General features: G+C 45.0%; 1 pseudogene; it reads right to left on the bottom strand.

Moving 5' to 3' along the window:
• Positions 1-9155: 9155 nt before the first annotated feature.
• On the bottom strand, positions 9156-11122 carry LOC137096606 (ferritin heavy chain-like; annotated as a pseudogene).
• Between the last annotated feature and the right edge of the window lie 10506 nt (positions 11123-21628).

Genomic DNA, 21628 nt, shown 5'->3' with positions numbered 1-21628 from the left:
GGATCCCTCTTGTCCTTTGCTGAATGGAGCATTGTTTGGATTTTCTTGGTGGGTCTGGGGATAGCTTGTATGTTGTGTTTCCTCATCAGCTTCCCTATGCGGTCAGTGGTTCCCTTGATGTCTGGCAGGAACGCTTTTCCTCTGGGTGGATCTTCATCTTTACTCTTGTGGCTTGTTCTTGGTCTTGCAGCTCTTCTGATGTCTGAGGTGGAGTCTCCATTGGCCTGGAGAGCCCAGTTGAGGTGGTTCGGTTCATCTTGGAGGAGGTGGGGTTCGCAGATTCCTTTTGCACGGTCTGCCAAGGCTTTAATGGTAATCTTAACACCTCTCAACAAAAGATTTTCCCAGGCTCAGCCAGGCCTGCAAATGCTAATGAAGGTGGTCAGTTAAAAAATTCACACCTAGCTCCAGCAGAGAGCTCTTTGCCCCACCGCAGCCATTCCACAGATATATAAACCCATTGTCCTAATTCCAACAGACCTCACTACCTCTGAGGATGCTTGCCATAGATGCAGGCGAAGCGTCAGGAGAGAATGCCTCTAGAACATGGCCCTATAGCCCGAAAAAACCCACAAGGACCTAGTGATTCCAGCCATGAAAGCCTTCGACAATACATAGATCCAGGAGTCTTAGTAGACCTCAAGCTGAACATGAGCCAACTGTGTCATCACATCTAAAAAAACCCAAGGTGATTCTATGTTACATCAAGAAGAATATAGTGTCTAGATCGAGGGAAGTCATAGTCCGACTATGTTCTGCTTTGGTCAGACCTCACCTGGAATACCCCGGGGCCAGTTCTGGGCAAAACAAGTCAAGAAAGATATTGATAAGATGGAATGTGTCCAGAGAAGGGTGACAAAATGGCAAAAGGTATGAGAAGGACTCCTGTTAATACTTCTCATATGCCAGAATCATAGAATACTAGAGTTGGAAGAGACCTCGTGGGCCATCCAGTCCAACTGTGCTGTCATGCACTGAGCCTATAGCAATTGACTTTTGAACAGGACGTGCTCTTTGTGCCCAGTGGGGAGCCTGGGTGCCTCAGCTGAGAGGCCCTAAGGATTTTCCTACACAAAGCCTTTAGAAGCTTGAAAAGTTTAACAAAGTCCTTTACTATTGCTTAGGTCTTCAACGAAACAATCAAATACTTCTCAGATCTTCAACAGGTCAAACAAATACTTCAAGGCTTTGAATCAACTGGTGGCTTTCTTAATCTTGTCCACAAGGGACAGGCAACTGGCTTCGTGAACTGTTTCTTTTCTTTAAGAGGAAAACCCTTTTTAACCCTTCCTTGGGCAATCTACTTTCTAAACTTTGCTGGTGTGGGCTCTACTCCCGGCTCCAAACTGCTTCTTGGGTCCCTAGTAGACCTACCAGTCAAGGCTTTGTAGACTCTCCAGCTGGAGTCCTTTGGAACTGTTTTCCCCCGGAATTTCCCCAGGATGCTGTGAGAAACGAAGCTTCTCTACAGGTGGAGCTAATTCACGTCCTGTAGCAGGCATGTAGCCGGGGGGGGGGGGGGGGGGGTTCGGGGGGCTTCAGCCCCCCCCCCGAAATTCTCATGGTGGTTTGCGAAAAGGCCTTACTGGTGCATTACTTAAACTGTTATGTTTATTCATATCATGATCTGATCACCATACTCAATATATCCCATATGCATGGGGGTATTGGGGTAATGATACAAAAGGTTTGCTAGGGTAGACCCTCTTTCACTCAGACTCAGCCCCTCCCCCCGAAACTCAGCCCCCCCGAAACCCCTCCTGAAAAAAATTCAGCCCCCCCCCCCCCGAAACGAAATCCTGGCTACGGGCCTGTCCTGTAGCTAAGCTTTTCAATGCAAGACTGACCTAAAATGGCTCCCTCTCCTCCCAGAGCCCTGGGGAAAGGGGCGGAACCAAAACGTAACAATGATTGATGGGTCATTGGCCCTATAATTGCAAACCAAGGGAAGCCACCTTACTGCAAAATGCATGGAACTTTGGAATGCATGCAAACATTCAAAGAAAGAAAAGGAAGCTGGAGCTTTTGGTACAGCTGTACCAGCACACCAACCTCCTGCCAAGAAGGAGGAAAATCACATTCAATGCACCCCAACAGATGGCCATCCAACCTCTGCTTAAAAGCCTCCAAAGAAGGAGCCTCCACCACACTCTGGGGCAGAGAGAGTTCCACAGCTCTCCTTACAGTTAGGAAGTTTCTCCTAATGTGAAGGTGGAATCTCCTCTTCTGTAGTTTGAAGCCATTGTTCCATTGCATCCTGGTCTCCAGGGCAGCAGAAAACAAGCCTGTTCCCCCCTCCCTATGACTTCCCCTCACATCTTGATCCCTGGCCTTCATCATGTCTTCTCTCAGCCTTCTCTTCTGCAAGCTAAACATGCCCAGCTCTTCAATTAAAATAAAATTTGAATGAAGGCTAGTACTGTTCCCAGAGGGAGGTGGGAGGGGGAGGGGGAGGGGTGTAAAATCGATAGACACAAGTGGGAGATAAAGGTGGAATTACTTAGCCAATCCCTCACTGTCCGAGGATTATAGTCTTCCAAGCGTAGTGACCTGGTGGTGGGTCATATAGGTGACTGTGGAGCCCTCTTCTTGATCCGCCTCTTCTCCCACAGTGAGGGCATCGGTTTCCAGATGGAAGGCGGTCCCGCTTGGGGTTGGCTTGATGCACCTTCCTCTTGGCATGTTTCTCTCTTTTGCCCTCCATTTGTGCCTCTTCAAATTCTACAGCACTGCTGGTCACAGCTGACCTCCAGGGCCAGGGCTTCCCAGCTCTCAGTGTCTATGCCAGAGTTCTTAAGGTTGGCTTTGAGCCCATCTTTCAATCTCTTTTCCTGCCCACCAACATTCCGTTTTCCATTCTTGAGTTCGGAGTAGAGCAACTGGTTTGGGAGACGGTGGTCGGGTGACCGGACAACGTGGCTGGTTCAGCGGAGTTGATGATGGAGGACCATCACTTCAATGCTGGTGGTCTTTGCTTCTTCCAGCATGCTGACATTTATCCACTTGTCTTCCCAAGAAATTTGCAGGATTTTTCGGAGGCAGCGCTGATGGAATTGTTCCAGGAGTTGCATGTGATATCTGTAGACAGTCCATGTCTCGCAAGCGTATAGTAGGGTTGGGAGGACAATAACTTCATAAACAAGCACCTTGGTCTCCCTATGGATGTACCCCAAACACTCGCTTTTTCATTTGGAAAAATGCTGAACTCACAGAGCTCAGGTGGTGTTGTATTTCAGTGTCAATATTGACTTTGGTGGAGCTGTATTTCTGGCATTTGAGAGGGATTGGCTGGTGACTGCTGGAAGAGCCTTTGGTTTTCTCGATGTTTAATCACAAGCCATGCTGCTCATTGCATCAATTGAAGTTTCCAGGCCGTCTTCAAGGGAAGCCCCATGTAGAGTGCATTGCAATAGTCCAATCTAGTGGTAACTAAGCTGTGGACCATCATGGTCAAGTCAGACTTTGTGAGGTATGGTCGCAGCCGGCGCACAAGTTTCAATTGTGCAAAGGCCCTCCTGGCCACCGCCGACACCTGCACATCAAGTGTCAGCGCTGAGTCTAGGAGGACCCCCCCAAGCTGTGGACCTGTGCCTTCAGGGGGAGTGCAGCCCCATCAAGCACAGGTTGCCACCCAGTACCCCAGTCAGGCGTACGACTGACCTGGAGGACCTCTGTCTTGTCAGGATTGATCTTCAGCTTGTTTGACCTCATCCAGATCGATACTGGTCCAGCATCTGAGGGGCTTCCTTGGATTCCGGTGGAAAAGACTAGTGGAGTTGGGCATCATCTGCACAGATGGCACCCAACTCCAAAACTCCGGATGACCTCTCCCAGCGGTTTCATATAGATGTTGAAAAGCATGATTCTTGTTTCCCTTGCCTCGTGGGGACCCACCCTGAGATAAAGCCTTTTCTGGGGGGTGTATCTTCTTGAATGGCCCAGTGACCAACAGCCCACTGCTATTCAGGCACGGCCAAAGCAAGCAAGATGGAATTGAGAGGGAACGGAAGTGAAGCTGAAGTCACTTCTGAACCAGCTGAGCTAACACAGATCTTTTCTTTGGAGGGTGGGTTCGTTCATGAGGTCATGGCTCCACACAGCTTGCCAAACACTTTTTCTTAATCATGCTCTTCTCTAAAATACGAAAGGAAGGATGACACCAATGTAAGCGGGACAGTGAGTATTTCAGTCCAGACTTTAGGGAGCCACCCAAAGTCCTGAAGGCAGAAATAGATACGGATGGTGCCTTCTCGATGGCACAAAGGGCCGAGAAGCAGGAATATGGGCCGATACACCTCAATGCCAAATGTTTAACTCAATCCTGTGGAATCCAAGGAGTCAGGCCTACAAAGGTCTTTTGCTCCAAAGTACTCCATACTCCAGAGGACAGGAGCAGGATTCAAAATGATCTTGACAGATTAGAGAGATGGGCTAAAACTAACAAAATGAAGTTCAAGAGGGACAAATGCAAGATACTCCACTTTGGCAGAAAAGACGAAATGCAAAGAGACAGAATGGGGGACGATGCCTGGCTCAAGAGTAGGACGTGTGAAAAAGATCTTGGAGTCCTCATGGACAACAAGTTAAACATGAGCCAACAATGTGATGTGGTGGCCAAAAAAAGCCAATGGGATTTTGGCCTGCATCAATAGGAGCATAGTGTCTAGATCTAAGGAAGTAATGCTACCCATGCTCTATTCTGCTTTGGTTAGACCACACCTGGAATATTGTGTCCAATTCTGGGCACCACAATTCAAGAGAGATATTGACAAGCTGGAATGTGTCCAGAGGAGGGCGACTAAAATGATCAAAGGTCTGGAGAACAAGCCCTATGAGGAGTGGCTTAAGGAGCTGGGCATGTTTAGCCTGAAGAAGAGAAGGCTGAGAGGAGACATGATAACCATGTATAAATATGTGAGAGGAAGCCACAGGGAGGAGGGAGCAAGCTTGTTTTCTCCTTCCTTGGAGACTAGGACGCAGAACAATGGCTTCAAACTACAAGAGAGGAGATTCCATCTGAACATGAGGAAGAACTTCCTGACTGTGAGAGCCGTTCAGCAGTGGAACTCTCTGCCCCGGAGTGTGGTGGAGGCTCCTTCTTTGGAAGCTTTTTAAACAGAGGCCATCTGTCAGGGGTGATTTGAATGCAATATTCCTGCTTCTTGGCAAAATGGGGTTGGACTGGATGATGGCCCATGAGGTCTCTTCCAACTCTTTGATTCTATGATTCTATGAAAGTAGAGCTCCCTTTCAAGGCATCCTTTAACCAGGGTGGATGGGCAAGCAAAAGAAACTTCTGTCATTTACAGTAAGTCGACAGATCAGGGAAATCAAGTGTTGCAAAGGTCAACCCTTTTGCAACAGCTTAAATGGGAAATTAGGATGTTTTTTTCTAGTGGTTGGAACTAAACAGTAGATGATAGATAAATTCAAAAATCTCTTCCCTTCCTCTAACAGGAACACTCAGTTTCAATAACTCCAATGTTTTGTCTACTATCACTCGCACAAAGTTAGAAGTTATGTTTAAGTTTCCCAGTGTACACTTGGTGCTCTAATTTTACAAGTGTAACTTTTGCAGATTTGATTATTCAGAAATAGGATGAATATTTTGATACCACAGACCATGGTATCCTTCTGAGATGCCTTCTAGAAATGTGTCTGGGAAGTACTGTTTTGCAGTGGCTCCGGTCCTTCCTGGAAGGTCGTTCCCAGAAGATGTTGTTGGGGGACACCCAACAACATCTTTGTCCTGTGGGGTCCCGCAGGGCTCAATATTGTCCTCCATGTTGTTTACCATCTACATGAAACCGTTGGAAGAGATCATTCGTAGTTCTGGAGTTCAATGTCACCTTTACGCAGATGACATCCAACTTTATCACTCCTTTCCACTTGCTGCTAAGGAGTCTGTTCAGGTCCTGAACTGGTTCTTGGCAGCTGTGACGGTCTGGATGAGGACAAACAAATTGAAATTGAATCCAGACAAGACAGAGGTCCTCCTGGTCAGTCGTAAGGCCGAACAGCATATAGGGTCACAGCCTGTGCTGGTTGGGGTTACGTTCCCCCTGAAGTCACAGGTTCGCAGCTTGGGGGTCCTCCTGGATTCAACTCCCACCCCAGCAAAATCAGGTCAGGTCCCTCCTTCCTGACCTTCAGAAAAAAAGTCAAATCCTGGTTGTGGGACCAAGCGTTTGCACAATGACTCGTAGTGCACCAACGATTTCTGAGTGCAACAATGAACAATGCAAATGACAATAGGAATGGCTCCTGGAAAATGTTTTTGGATTATGTGATTTTAAGTAATATTTTTAAGCAATAAGATTTAATTATGTAATTTTAAAGTCTACGTTGTTTATTTTATATGTATTTAAGGCATTGAATTGTGCCTTTGCTGTGAGCCGCCCCGAGTCCCCTTCTGGGGTGAGAAGGGTGGGATATAAATGTGACAAGTAAATAAATTAATATGATCTTCCTAAGAATACTTAAATCTTCCAACATGACTCCACGATCAACCACCAACAGATCAACGTGTCTTCTAGGAAGTGTTCAGGATGAATAGAAAGAGAGATAGAGGGATAGAGAAATAGATAGTGTATCTAGCGAAGTATTTGGTTCAGCCAGCAACTCCATCATCCTTTGTTGGACCTAATCTACATTGTCCAAAGCTCCCATCACATCCTCTGTAGTTACACATGGAATCCTGGCTTTGTAGTTTGTTGAAGCATCAAGCGTTCGTTGGGAAAAAAAGGCTACTACGTCTCCCATAATTTCATAGCATTGAGCCATGACGGTTAAAGTGGTGTCAGACTGCATTAATTCTACAATGCAGAATTATCCTTAGAGATCATAGAATCATAAAATCAAAGAGTTGGAAGAGACCTCATGGGCCATCCAGTCCAACCCCCTGCCAAGAAGCAGGAATATTGCATTCAAATCACCCCTGGCAGATGGCCATCCAGCCTCTGTTTAAAAGCTTCCAAAGAAGGAGCCTCCACCACACACCGGGGCAGAGAGTTCCACTACTGAACGGCTCTCACAGTCAGGAAGTTCTTCCTCATGTTCAGATGGAATCTCCTCTCTTGTAGTTTGAAGCCATTGTTTCGTGTCCTAGTCTCCATGGAAGCAGAAAACAAGCTTGCTCCACCCTCCTCCCTGTGGCTTCCTCTCACATATTTATACATGGCTATTACATCTCCTCTCAGCCTTCTCTTCTTCAGGCTAAGCATGCCCAGCTCCTTAAGCCGCTCCTCATAGGGCTTGTTCTCCAGACCCTTGATCATTTGAGTCGCTCTCCTCTGGACACATTCCAGCTTGTCAATATCTCTCTTGAATTGTGGTGCCCAGAACTGGACACAATATTCCAGGTGTGGTGTAACCAAAGCGGAATAGAGCATGGGGAGCATGACTTCTCTAGATCTAGACACTATGCTCCTATTGATGCAGGCCAAATTCCCATTGGCTCTTTTTGCCGCCACATCACACTGTTGGCTCATGTTTAACTTGTTGTATCTAGCCAGGTATCTCTAAGGATCTCCATGTCCTCAGTGTGAATTCATGGACAATCTCCAGCAGAAGTTGAATGAAATGTTCTCTAGGAGAACTCTCTAAGACCTCTAAGAGAACATTCTATTCAAATCTGTGGCTAACCAAACCCATAAACGTGGAGGGCCAACTGTACTATATAATGCCGAGACCTCCTGAATCGCCAGCTGCATTTGCTCAGACTCCCTAACAGTAAGGCATTAAAAAGCCGCTTCTTGCAAACTTGCTTTTTGGGTTCTCCAATGCCCCCTTCCTGAGATGACCTATCTCAAAATTATAAGCTTGGAATTGCAATTAAACAGTCCTGATGTCCATGAAAGGACTGGGTCAGAGCTTGCCGGATTCCAGAAAGCAAAGGAGTCCGGCTCAGAGCCAAATCTTGTTGTTTTATCATGAGTGAGAAAGAAATGCGGCTATTGTGTGTTTCTGTTGCATGTTTGGGCTCAAACTGAATGCTGCCTATTTATTTCTTGCAAGTCAGGGTTGTATCAGAGCACAGATGGGAAGGATGATGAGGATATCCAGATGTTGTTTGTTGTTGTGCGTTGAAATCATTTTGGACTTATAGCAACCCTAAGGCAAGACTAAAATGTGCTTTTTTTAGCCTGATGTCTTCAGAGGGGTGTTTGTCCTTCCTTTACTTTGAGGCTAAGAGAGTGTGGCCCCCTTAAGGTCACTCAGTGGGTTTCCATTGCTGAACAGGGATTCGAAGCCTGATCTCTTAGTTATCCAAATCCAACACTCAACCCAATACCGCAGTGTTTCTCAACCTTCCTAATGCTGCGACCCCTTAATACACTTCCTCATGTTGTGGTGACCCCCAACCATAACATTAGTTTCATTGCTACTTCCTAACTGTAATTTTGCTACTGTTATGCACTGTAATGTCATTATCTGATATGCAGGATGCATTTTCATTCACTGGACCAAATCTGGCACAAATACCCAAAACACCCAAATCTTAATACTACTGGGATTGGGTGAGGGATTGATTATGTCATTTGGGAGTTGTAGTTGCTTTCATTTATAGTTCACCTACAATCAAACAGCATTCTGAACTCCACCAACAATACAATTGAACCAAATTTGGCACACAGAACTCCTATGATCAACAGAAAATACTGGAAGGGTTTGATGGGCATTGACCTTGAGTTTTGGAGTTGTAGTTCACCTACACCCAGAGAGCACTGACGACTCAAACAATGATGGAACTGGACCAAACTTGGCAAGAATACTCAATATGCCCAAATGTAAACACTGGTGGCATTTGGGGAAAATAGACCTTAACATTTGGGAGTTGTAGTTGCTGGGATTTATAGTTCACCTACAATTAAAGAGCATGATAGAATTGGCCCAAACTTCCCATGCATAACCCCCATGGCCAACAGAAAATACTGTGTTTTCTGATGGTCTTTGGCGACCCCTCTGATACCCCCTCACAACCCCCCCAGGGGTCCCGACCCCCAGGTTGAGAACCACTGCAATACAGCATGGTGACCTTTGGGCACTACAATTCCCAGTGTTCTTTACCACTGGCTGTGCTTGGTAATAGAGCTGCTCCAGCTAAAATATTTCACATCTAAAATATTCCCAACCTCAAATGATAGGGAATCCTCTTTTTTTGGGAACCAAGTCACTTTATTGAGCATAAGATATAACACAAAAGAACAACATTGTTTTTATACATTATGGACAATGTTAAGGGGAAAACCCGAAACATGCACTGCTGAAGATGGTAAGAGTCTCAGTGAAGCTTTGATTGTGTGGAGAGCATTTAATTCTCGTTGTCACTTTCTTCCAGAGTGTGCCTGTCGAAGAGGTACTCGGCCATTCCAGATTTGGGTGTTCCCATCTTGCACAGGTTGGTAACATGATCACCCAGCTCTTTGATGGATTTGACCTGCTCATCCAAGTAGTGAATTTCAATGAAGTCACATAAATGACGGTCATTTTTTTCAGTTGCCAGCTTGTGCAGTTCTAGAAGTGATTGGTTCACATTTTTTTCCAAGTGTAAAGAGCATTTCATTGTCGTCAGACCACTTTCCCAATCATCGCAATCTGGTTTCTTGATGTCCTGAAGGAAAATGCACCCATCTCTATTGTTCTGGAGCTCCATAAGTTTCTGTGTGCTCACGCTCCTCGCGGGACTTGGCAAAGTTCTTCAGGGCCACATCGTCATGGTCAAAATAGTAGGACCTGCTGAGGTACACGTAAGAAGCAACATGGATTGATCAAAAACAAATCATGCCAGACTAATCTGATCTCTTTTTTTTTGATAGAGTTACAAGCTGGGTAGATGCGTGGAATGCCGTGGATGTAGCGTACCTGGATTTCAGGAAGGCCTTCTTTGACAAGGTCCCCCATGACCTTCTGGCAAGGAAACTAGTCCAATGTGGGCTAGGCAAAACTACGGTGAGGTGGATCTGGAATTGGTTAAGTGGACGAACCCAGAGGGTGATTCTCCCCAAGGCTTCCTCTTCATCTTGGAAAGAAGAGACGAGTGGAGTGCCATCAGCAGGGTTCCATCCTGCTCCTGGTCCTGTTCTGGATCTTAATTCATGACTTAGATGAAGGGTTAGAAGGCAGGATCATCAAGTTTGCAGACGACACCAAATTGGGAGGGAGAGCCAATACTCCAGAAGACGGGAGCAGGATTCAAAACGATCTTGACAGATTAAAGAGATGAATGGCCAAAACTAACAAAATGAAGTTCAACAGTGACAAATGCAAGATACTACTGGGATTGGGTGAGGCAGAAAAAATTAAATGCAAAGATACAGAATGGGGGAAGATGCCTGGCTTGAGAGCAGTACGTGTGAAAAAGATCTTGGAGTCCTCGTGGACAACAAGTTAAACATGAGCCAACAATGTGATGTGGCGGCAAAAAAAGCCAATGGGATTTTGGCCTGCATCAAGAGGAGCATAGTGTCTAGATCTAAGGAAGTAATGCTACCCCTCTATTCTGCTTTGGTTAGACCACATCTGGAATATTGTGTCCAATTCTGGGCACCACAATTCAAGAGAGATATTGACAAGCTGGAATGTGTCCAGAGGAGGGCGACTAAAATGATCAAGGGTCTGGAGAACAAGCCCTATGAGGAGCGGCTTAAGGAGCTGGGCATGTTTAGCCTGAAGAAGGGAAGGCTGAGAGGAGATATGATAGCCATGTATAAATATGTGAGAGGAAGTCATAGGGAGGAGGGAGCAAGCTTGTTTTCTCCTTCCCTGGAGACTAGGACACGGCTTCAAACTACAAGAGAGGAGATTCCATCTGAACACGAGGAAGAACTTCCTGACTGTGAGAGCCGTTCAGCAGTGGAACTCTCTGCCCCGGAGTGTGGTGGAGGCTCCTTCTTTGGAAGCTTTTAAACAGAGGCTGAAAGGCCATCTGTAAGGGGTGATTTGAATGCAATATTCCTGCTTCTTGGCATAATGGGGTTGGACTGGATGGCCCATGAGGTCTCTTCCAACTCTTTGATTCTATGATTCTATAAGCATAGAACTCCAGGTTGATCTGCCGGTTGATGGCAGCTTCACAGTCCTGGTGGCAGTTCTGGTGCACCTGGGAAGAAGACGAGGCCATGGCAGCACAAAGGCGAGTGGATGGATGGATTGATTGGTGGATAGATAGAGGAAGGTAGCAAGCAGGCGGTGGCCCAGCGGGAGTGGGTTCCGTCCAATCACTGTTGAAGTGGGAACCTCCTCACCTAGGTCGCGCAGAGCATTCTTGATAGGGAATACTTAATGGGAGAGATAGAGCAATGACTTACTTACTTAGGCAAGTATGACTTACTTGTCTGAGTCTGATGGCCTTCCAAGTCTAGTGTCTTGGCGGTGGATTTATAGGTGACTGTGGAGCCCTATTCTTGGCCTGCATGTTCTTCCACAGTGAGGGCATTGGTTTCCAGGTGGAACGCAATCCCAGTCAGGGTTAGCTTGATGTGCCTTCCTCTTGGCAAGTTTATCCCTTTCACTCTCCATTCATGCCTCTTCAAATTCTACAGCACTGCTGGTCACAGCTGACCTCCAGCTAAAGCCCTCAAGGGCCAGGGCTTCCCAGTTCTCTCTCGGTGTCTCTGCCACAGTTTGTACGGTTGGCTCTAAGCCCATCTTTGAATCTCTTTTCCTGTTCACCAATATTCTGTTTTTCATTCTTGAGTTTCGAGTAGAGTAACTACTTTGGGAAATGGTGATCGGGCATTTGGGGTTGGATGTCCTCTAATCCCTCATCCACTCCATCTTACTGAGGTTGAAGATGACTTTCTTTTTCTGAGAAGACTGAGGCAAAGACATTCTGTTTTCCATTCTTAAGTTCAGAGTAGAGCAACTGCTTTGGGCGATGGTGATCAGGCATCCGGACAATGTGGCAAGTCCAGCAGAGCTGATGTCTGAGGACCATCGCTTCAATGCTGGTAGTCTTTCCTTCTTCCAGCATGCTGATATTTGTCCGCCTGCCTTCCCAAGAGATTTGCAGGATTATTTGGAGGCAATCATTCCAGGAGTTGCATATGACATCTGTAGACAGTCCACGTTTTTTGGCGTATAGCAGTGTTGGGAGGACAATAACTATATGAACAAGCCCCTTGATCTCCCTATGGATGTCCCGGTCCTCAAACACTCTCTGCTTCATTTGGGAAAATGCTGCACTTGCAGAGCTCAGGCGGTGTTGTATTTCAGTGTCAATGTTGACTTTTGTGGAGAGGTGGCTGCCATGGTAGTGGAAATGATCAACGTTTTCTAATGTCACACCATTAAGCTGTATTTCTGGCATTGGAGAGGGATTGGCTGGTGACTGCTGGAAGAGCACTTTGGTTTTCTCAAGGTTCAATGACAGGCCAAGCTTCTTGAATGCTTTTGCAAAGGTGTATAGAGTGACTCGTAGGCCTTCTTCTGAATGTGCACAGATTACGTTATCATCAGCATATTGGAGTTCTATAACAGATGTTGTTGTAACCTTGGTTTTGGCTCAGTCTGCTGAGGTTAAATAGCTTGCCATTTGTCAGAGATGATTCCCACTAGCTTCCTATCAACAAGATGAAGTACCATAGCGATGAAGTTGGAGAACAAGGTTGGGTCAATAACACATCCCTAGGATGCGTTACAGAGCAATGTACAATGCATGGAACTTTATGGTCCGTTTTCATGATACAGAATCTCAGCCTGTCATGATATTGTGAGACATCATTATCAATAAACGTATTGATAGCAGCAACAGATCAATCAATCAATCATTTGGACTTCAAATTTGCAAACTTTACTTCTATGCATTTGATTATTGACAGATTTTATTAATATGGTGTCCTAAGGAATTTTGAGATCAGCCAGAACCACATATGGTCAACATCTGGTGGATCATCTTAACTTCTAGGGCAGTTTTTCTTAACCTGGGGTCGGAACCCTGAGGGGGTCACGAGGGGGTGTCAGAGGGGTCGCCAAAGACCATAAGAAAACACGGTATTTTCTGATGGTCATGGAGATTCCATGTGGGAAGTTTGAGCCAATTCTATCGTTGGTGGAGTTCAGAATGTTCTTTGATTGTAATGAACTATAAATCCCAGCAACTACAACTCCCAAATGTCAAGATCTATTTTCCCCAGACTCCACCAATGTTCACATTTGGGCATATTGAGTATTTGTGCCAAGTTTGGTCCAGATCCACCATTGCATGAGTCCACAGTGCTCTCTGGATATAGGTGAACTACAACTCCCAAACTCAAGGTCAATGCCCATCAAACCCTTCCAGTGTTTTCCATTGGTTATGGGAGCTAAGTTTGGTTCAAATCCATCGCTGGTGGAGTTCAGAATGCTCTTTGATTATAAGTGAACTATAAATCCCAGCAACTACAACTCCCAAAATGACAAAATCAATCCTCCCCCAACCCCACTAGCATTCACATTTGTATCGGGTATTTGTGCCCAGTTTAGTCCAGTGAATGAAAATACATCTTGCATATCTGATATTTACATTATGATTTATAACAGTAGTAAAATGACTGTTATGAAGTAGCAACGAAAACAATATTATGGTTGGGGGTCACCACAACATGAGGGACTGGATTAAGGGGTCACGGCATTAGGGAGGTGGAGAACCACTGTTCTAGGGAGAGTCAAAAGAAACTCAAAGCATCTAACACTGCCTGATAAATCATACAAAGCGTCAGGCCTGATTCGTTTTAGGACCAATTTACAGTCATCCCTCATTTTGTGTGTGTAAACTTTTGTGAACTTGATTATTTACAGGTGTGTTTAGAATGTTATCTCTGGGAATCTCGAGGTCATCTAGTGCAATTCAATGACCAGATCCCTAAAGAGATGTTCTCTCATGTTAAAAATACATATATTTCGTTCAGATCCCCCTCCTTTTCGCAGTGGTCTTGCGCCCCTAATCTTTGCAAAAGCCTTTCTGTCTCTCCCGCCTCTCCCTCTGCATTAATATAACGAATGCGCTAAAGTCATTCTCCTGGAGTCAGATGCAATCACGGAATGAGGAACTTGGATCTCTCTTCACTCTGCAGCTTGATAATGTGCAGGAAATGAATGCGCTCTAAATAGCCATCTGGGAGGAAATGCTGCAGATGAAATCTGTCGAGCCACGCTGCTCTAGTTCATCGGCAGTCGCGGCTTCTCCAAGCCGGACTCGTGCTATCAGCCAAAAGCCACCATAATGTGAGATTTGCCATAAAGAAGAAAGTGGCGTCAAACTGCATCAATGCATGGGCAAACTTGGGCCCTCCAGATGTTTTGGACTCCAACTCTTATCAATGTATTGTCGAAGGCTTTAATGGCAGGAATCACTAGGTTGTCGTAGGTTTTTTCGGGCTATATGGCCATGTTCTAGAGGCATTCTCTCCTGACGTTTCGCCTGCATCTGTGGCAAGCATCCTCAGAGGTAGTGAGGTCTGTTGGAACTAGGAAATTTGGGTTTATATATCTCTGGAATGACCAGGGTGGGACAAAGGACTCTTGTCTGTTGGAGCTAGGTGTGAATGTTTCAACTGACCACCTTGATTAGCATTTGATTGATTTATTTATTTATCAAGTCATCAGCAACCAGTCATTTATATTACATTTCTAACAGAACAAAGCAAACAAACAGACAAATTACAAAAATACAATATACAGAATACAGCATGCAAGCATTTGATGGCCTGGCAGTTGTTTGGTGTGGCTTGTTAGTGCCCGGGGCAATCTTTTGTTGAGAGGTGATTAGCTCTCCCTGATTGTTTCCTCTCTGTTGCTTTGCTGTTGTAATTTTAGAGTTTTTTAATACTGGTAGCCAGATTTTTTTCGTTTTCATGGTTTCCTCCTTTCTGTTGAAATTGTCCACATGCTTGTGGATTTCAGTGGCTTCTCTGTGTAGTCTGACATGGTGGTTGTGAGAGTGGTCCAGCATTTCTGTGTTCTCAGATAATATGCTGTGTCTAGGCTGGTTCATCAGGTGCTCTGCTATGGCTGACTTCTCTGGTTAAAGTATTCTGCAGTGCCTTTCATGTTCCTTGATTTGTGTCTGGGCAATGCTGCTTCGTTTGGTGGTCCCTATGTAGACTTGTCCACAGCTGCATGGTACACGGTAGACTCCTGCAGAGGTGAGAGGATCCCTCTTGTCCTTTGCTGAACGTAGCATTTGTTGGATTTTCTTGGTGGGTTTGTAGATTGTTTGTATGTTGTGTTTCCTCATCAGCTTCCCTATGTGGTCAGTGGTTCCCTTGATGTATGGCAGGAACACTTTTCCTCTGGGTGGATCTTCATCTTGACTCTCCTGGCTTGTTCTTGGTCTTGCAGCTCTTCTGATGTCTGAGGTGGAGTCTCCATTGGCCTGTAGAGCCCAGTTGAGGTGGTTCAGTTCATCTTGGAGGAGGTGGGCTTCGCAGATTCTTTTTGCACGGTCTGCCAAAGCTTTAATGGTGCTTCTTTTTTGACTTGGGTGATGGTTGGAGTTTTTATGTAGATATCTATCTGTGTGTGTGGGTTTTCTGTAAATTGTGTGACATTCACACCTAGCTCCAACAGACAAGAGTTCTTTGTCCCACCCTGGTCATTCCACAGATATATAAATCCAATTTTCCTAGTTCCAATAGACCTCATTACCTCTGAGGATGCTTGCTACAGATGCAGGCGAAACATCAGGAAAGAATGCCTCTAGAACATGGCCATATAGCCCGAAAAAACCTACAACAACCCAGTGATTACAATACATTAAACAAATGACTAGTGGAAGCTTGAGGAAGGTTGCTATTTCCAACAAGAGCTGTTCAATAGTGGAATATATCGCCCTGGTGTCCAGTGGCGTTTCCTTTTCTGGCGGGTTTTTTTTAACAAAGGCTGGGTGGCCATCTGTTGGGAGTGCTTTGCTTGTGCTTTTCCTGTCTGGCAGAATGGGACTGGACTGGGTGGCTCTTGTGGTCTCTTCCAACTCAGTGATTGTAACTGTTCTAAATCTAATTCTCTTTTTTTCACAAGATCAACCTAATAAGGGGAAACTTCACAAAATTAATGCTATCTAGTGTTAGAAGAGACCACAAAGACTTGTTGTTGTTGTTCATTCGTTCAGTCGTTTCCGACTCTTTGTGACCTCATGGACCAGCCCACGCCAGAGCTCCCTGTCGGCCTTCACCACCCCCAGCTCCTTCAAGGTCAGTCCAGTCACTTCAAGGATGCCATCCATCCATCTTGCCCTTGGTTGGCCCCTCTTCCTTTTGCCTTCCACTTTCCCCAGCATAATTGTCTTCTCTAGGCTTTGCTGTCTCCTCGTGATGTGGCCAAAGGACTTCAACTTTGTCTCTATTATCCTTCCCTCCAGTGAGCAGTCGGGCTTTATTTCCTGGAGGATGGACTGGTTGGATCTTCTCAACTATTCAATCCAATTCCCTACCTTTCAGGAAAACCCAATCTAAGCACTCGAAACAGATGGCCACCCAGCCTCTGCTCATGCAATTCTGAAATGATATTGTTTGCAGTTGGGTTGTATTTCTTTAAAGACATGCATGTTAAATGGAAGGGTGTACTAAAAAATCACAGCTCACTTGGTCTTGAGAATGCATCTCAATGCACCCAGTCAACAACACCACAAATCAATCAGTTAAATCCAAACCAAAGAGCCAGCTGGCCTCCTTCTTTGGGCAGAGTTTGCCGATGCCAGATCCGGAGTCAACGGTCCGTGCCAATTGCTTTTGAACAAGGGGCAGGGACACAATGGCTCTTCTTGCATGCGGATTTCTCTTAGTTACCAAAACCTGGCACTGACAGATAAATACAAAAGTCCTTTGTCATGGCACCAAGGCTCCCCCCCCCCCCCCCGCCGCCCCTGTTTTCTATATTTGCAAAACTCTTTGAAAAGTCTGAATGCCCCTGAATGGCACAAAGGAAAGAATTTGGAATCCCTTAATACGGCTGCACCTCGTTTGTGGTTAAAGGCATAATAAGAGGAGAAAGTTGAGCAAGTATCTCATTCAACTTCAGTGAATGCTGGTTCTCGGATTTTCAGTATCACATTTATTCAGGTGAGACACAGATTTTCCTCTGTGTGGTTGTCTGTGATGGACTGAAAATGGGGAAATGGAGATTCAGGTGTTTCGGCTTGACCATGTGCCAAATGATGCCATCTGTCAAAGACTAGGAAAAGACACAATCAGCAAGAAAATCATAGAATCATAGAATCAAAGAGTTGGAAGAGCCCTCATGGGCCATCCAGTCCAACCCCCTGCCAAGAAGCAGGAATATTGCATTCAGATCAATGCAACTGTCACCTGGTATGCCAACATCAAGAATCCAAACTTTTTTCTTTTCCACAATTGTGATGTCTGGTGTATCGTGTTCCAAAACTTTGTCTGTTTGGATTTGAAAGTTCCACCGAATTTTTGTGTGTTCCTTTCCCACTCCCTTTGCAGGTTTATGATCCCTTTACCAGTTCTTGACTCCTGGCAGGTGGTACTTGTGACATAAGTTCCAATGAATCATTTGGGCCACAGAGTTGTGCCTCTGTTTGTAGTCCGTCTGTGCAATTTTCTTGCAGCAGCTGAGGAGATGATCCATGGTTTCATCAGCTTCCTTGTGCAGTCTCCATTTTGGGTCATCCGCTGATTTTTCAATCCTGGCCTTAATTGCATTTCTTCTGATGGCTTACTCCTGGACTGCAAGAATCAGGCCTTCGGTCTTCTTCTTCAGGGTTCCATTCGTTGTTGTTATTATTATTATTATTATTATTTATTATTATTATTATTTCTTACCCACCTCTCCTTGAGGCTCGATGTGGGGCATTACACAGCTACAAACATAATTACAAAACATTATGTTAAATTGTTGTTCATTCGTTCAGTCGTCTCCAACTCTTCGTGACCTCATGGACCAGTCCACGCCAGAGCTCCCTGTCGGCTGTCACCACCCCCAGCTCCTTCAAGGTCAGTCCAGTCACTTCAAGGATGCCATCCATCCATCTTGCCCTTGGTCGGCCCCTCTTCCTTTTGTCTTCCACTTTCCACAGCATAATGGTCTTCTCCAGGCTTTGCTGTCTCCTCATGATGTGGCCAATGTACTTCAACTGGGTCTCTAGTCTCCTTCCCTCCAATGAGCAGTCGGGCTTTATTTCCTGGAGGATGGACTGGTTGGATCTTCTCGCAGTCCAAGGCACTCTCAGAACTTTCTTCCAGCACCACAGCTCAAAAGCATCTCTCTTCCTTCGCTCAGCCTTCCCTAAGGTCCAGCTCTCACATCCATAGGTGACTACAGGGAATACCATGGCTTGGACTAGGCGGATCTTGGTTGCCAGTCTGAAGTCTCTACTCTTTACTATTTTATCGAGATTGGACATTGCTCTCCTCCCAAGAAGTATTTTATTATATATAATATATATATATATATATATATATATATATATATATATATATAATAAAATACTTCTTGAAAAAACTCTTTTGTCTGCTCTTCTTTGCACATCAGCTATTTGCATATGCAGAGGATGGATGTTTCGTTTCATCTTCATCATTTTCATCTCTAATCAATGACATGCCAGATTGAAGAAATAAAGTAAAAGAATAGATGGAGTGACGCGTTGTTGGCACTTTGCTTGCTTTGCCAGCTGCCACCAAGACAGAGAACCAGATGTTTCCCTCTAGTAGCAATGGGCTCAGTTTTATGTTTTCACTAATTTAATAACATGATGATTTCCTTCTCAAATGTTAACAGCTGTAGATACCTCCTGGTTGTCCTGTCTGAGAAAAGTCTGGGCACAAAAAAGGAAACTGGGATCTGATTGGAATCCAGTATTAAATGGTGAGTCAACACATACACCATGCCAACTGCTTCCATTGTTAATGTGGATTAAAGAGTGCATTTTGGCCAAAATGTCTGTTCCATTTTTCCAGGTCTGGATCCTTGGTAGCTTATGTTCATACCCTGTGCTGTCGCACGCTGGGCCTGTGCATAAGACTGTAGACAGGACATAAATTCTGTGTGCCCAACGGGACGCCGGGGCTGCCTCAGATTAAAGGCCCTTGGATTTCCTTAAAACAGAGTCTTTAGATTGCTTAAAGGTCCAACAATGTTCTTTATTAATGAAAACAAACAGGTACTTTAAAGCTTTCTTAACAGTCTATTGGCTCTCTCTCAATCTTGTCCACAGGGAACAGGCACTATCTTCATAAACTGTATTTTAACAAATGGGGAAATCCTTGACTTCTAATCTGGGCAGTCTGTCTTTGCCTCTGTTGGCGTGGAGCCCCTGCACCCGGTACCAACTGCTTCTGGCTTCCGCGAGTGACCCTTACCAAGCAGAGCTTTGTAGACTTCCAGGGGAAAAGGAGTTCAGGTTTCAGTGATGGCTGACTGAAGTGCTGTGGGACCGGATTCCCTCAGCAAAGGAGCTGTAAGACTGTATATCTCCCGGCCAAGCCATGGGTCTGCATATCCCCGGCCAAGCTGTAGAAGACGAAGCTTTCTACAGGAGCTCTTGGTTTTAGGTCCTGTATGAAAGGCTTCTCTGTGTGGACTGAACCCAAAATGACACCTATTCCCTCCAAAACCCCAAAAAGGGGGCGGGACCAGGGAACCTAACTATAATTGACAGGTGGCTTGCCATATGATTGCAGCCAAAAGAAGTTACCTATCTGCAGAGTCCCTGAAACTTAGGACTACAACAAACATTCAATGCAAAGCAAACAAATAGGAGCTCCTGGTACAGTTGTACCTGCACATACCCACAGAGTTGTTGCTGCTGTTGTCAATTGACATTGTGTTTACTCTGGGTACATCTACACTGTAGAATTAATACAATTTGACACCACTTCAACTGCCATGGCGCAGTGCAGTGGAATCCTGGGATCTGTAGTTTTGCAAGGTCTTTAGCCTTCTCTGCCCAAGAGTGCTGGTCACCACACCGAACCACAACTCCCATGATTCCATAACAATGAGCTATGGCAAGTAAAGTGGTGTCAAACTACATTAATTCTACAGTGTAGTGTGATGAATCTAACCTTTTGCCAGGAAGGCCGAAGCCTGGAAAGTCAGTAGCTGACATGTTGAGAGATAGGCAGGAGAGCTAAGAGGCAAGAGGGAGGAGTCAGCCGACTCCTGATTGGCTAGAGCAGTCAGGGGAGGAGTTAGGTTTTAGAGGGGGAAAAGGCTGTGTCTTTTGACAAGAAGAGGAGTTGAGCTTTAAACATCGAAGAGTGTAGAAGGATAGTTAGGAAGAGGGAGCTGAGAAGATTTTAGACAGGGAGGGAAAACTTTTGAAGTGAGCCTTGAGGGTTAGAGCATAGGAAAGGCAAAGGTTCATGGATCACTGTACTTAATAGGGTCGGTGTAGGAAAGCCTGTTTGCTCTGTGAGGCAGTCAGTGGACTGTTCTCAAGGACACACTGTGTCAGTGAAGTGAACAGTGTGAAGCAAGGAACTCACAGGGAACAAAAGTTTAAGTCTTGAGAGAAGACTGCTTGTCTAACCAGCTAAGCCTCAAGTAACCGCATTACGCTTTTGTACCACTCTTATTAAGAGTTGATTTATCCACCAAGTTTTAAATAAACCTGTTTCTAATTCATCTTTCAAACTGGTGTCTGCCTTGGTCTGTGTAACTTATTAGACCTCAGCTAGCCTAAAGACAACTTAATTTCAGTCCAGTCAGCGAAAGAAGCAGCCATTAAAGAAGAACCAAGGGCTTGAACATATTTTACCAATTTCACATTCACACGTATGTTTTCCTCAGACATTAATTGAGGTGGTGGCGGCGAAACTACCAATTACATCAGTAATTAACATTGTTAATACAGTTGGTCACTCAACAATATTACTGAGGTGGGATAAGAGAGTCTTTCCCCCTTGTCGTAGTCATTTTTCGTCGTTAAAGTAGTGTCCAGCTGAACGTTAACCCTTCACACTGGTGGGCAGTGGTGTGATTGCTTGTCCCCTCTGCCCAGTGTGTCGCTGATCTTTGTTACATTGGTGGCAGTGGTGGGATAAATCCCCCCTGCCCAAGTGATTGTTGATCTTTATTATATTGGTGGCAGCGGACTTTAGATGCACCTAAAGTCCTATGGTTGTATAGTTTAGCTGACTACAGCATAGTTACAGGTTTGTAACTATATTATGAATCCCGAAGTGCAATACAGAATGCCAGTCAATAACAATATTGAGAATCTTTGAAGGGGAAAAATATGATTTATCACCTGTAATGAACTGATGGGAACATAAATCTGAAAATGTTGTCAAAAGTAAAGATGTTGAAATAAACAGCTTGCAAAACTTTGCAAGTGAAACAGAACATGCCAGGCAGTGCTCTAGATGAGATAAAGAAAGCTAGGGTTATAAATGTGGGAAACGACAGAAATCTATGTTTGGGAAACGATGATGAAATACTGAAACTTACAAACTGAGCTTCCAGGAGGAAACAATGACAGGGAGTTCCAGAAACAATGGATGATCTTGGAACAATTTCCAAATGGACTGTCAAAACATAGCAATGGGTTTGCTATATTATTAGGTTTCTAGTCTCATGTTGTTGTTTTAGCCTTGCAGGCTACCTTGAGATGCTGCTGGGAAAAATGAGAGGTATAAATAAACCAAAATAATAATAATAATAAAGTAATAAATTTGGAAAATTG

The sequence above is a fragment of the Anolis sagrei genome, chromosome 3 (assembly GCF_037176765.1).
Source record: "Anolis sagrei isolate rAnoSag1 chromosome 3, rAnoSag1.mat, whole genome shotgun sequence".
Lineage (NCBI taxonomy): Eukaryota > Metazoa > Chordata > Lepidosauria > Squamata > Dactyloidae > Anolis > Anolis sagrei.
This window is presented reverse-complemented; position numbering and strand designations above follow the sequence as displayed.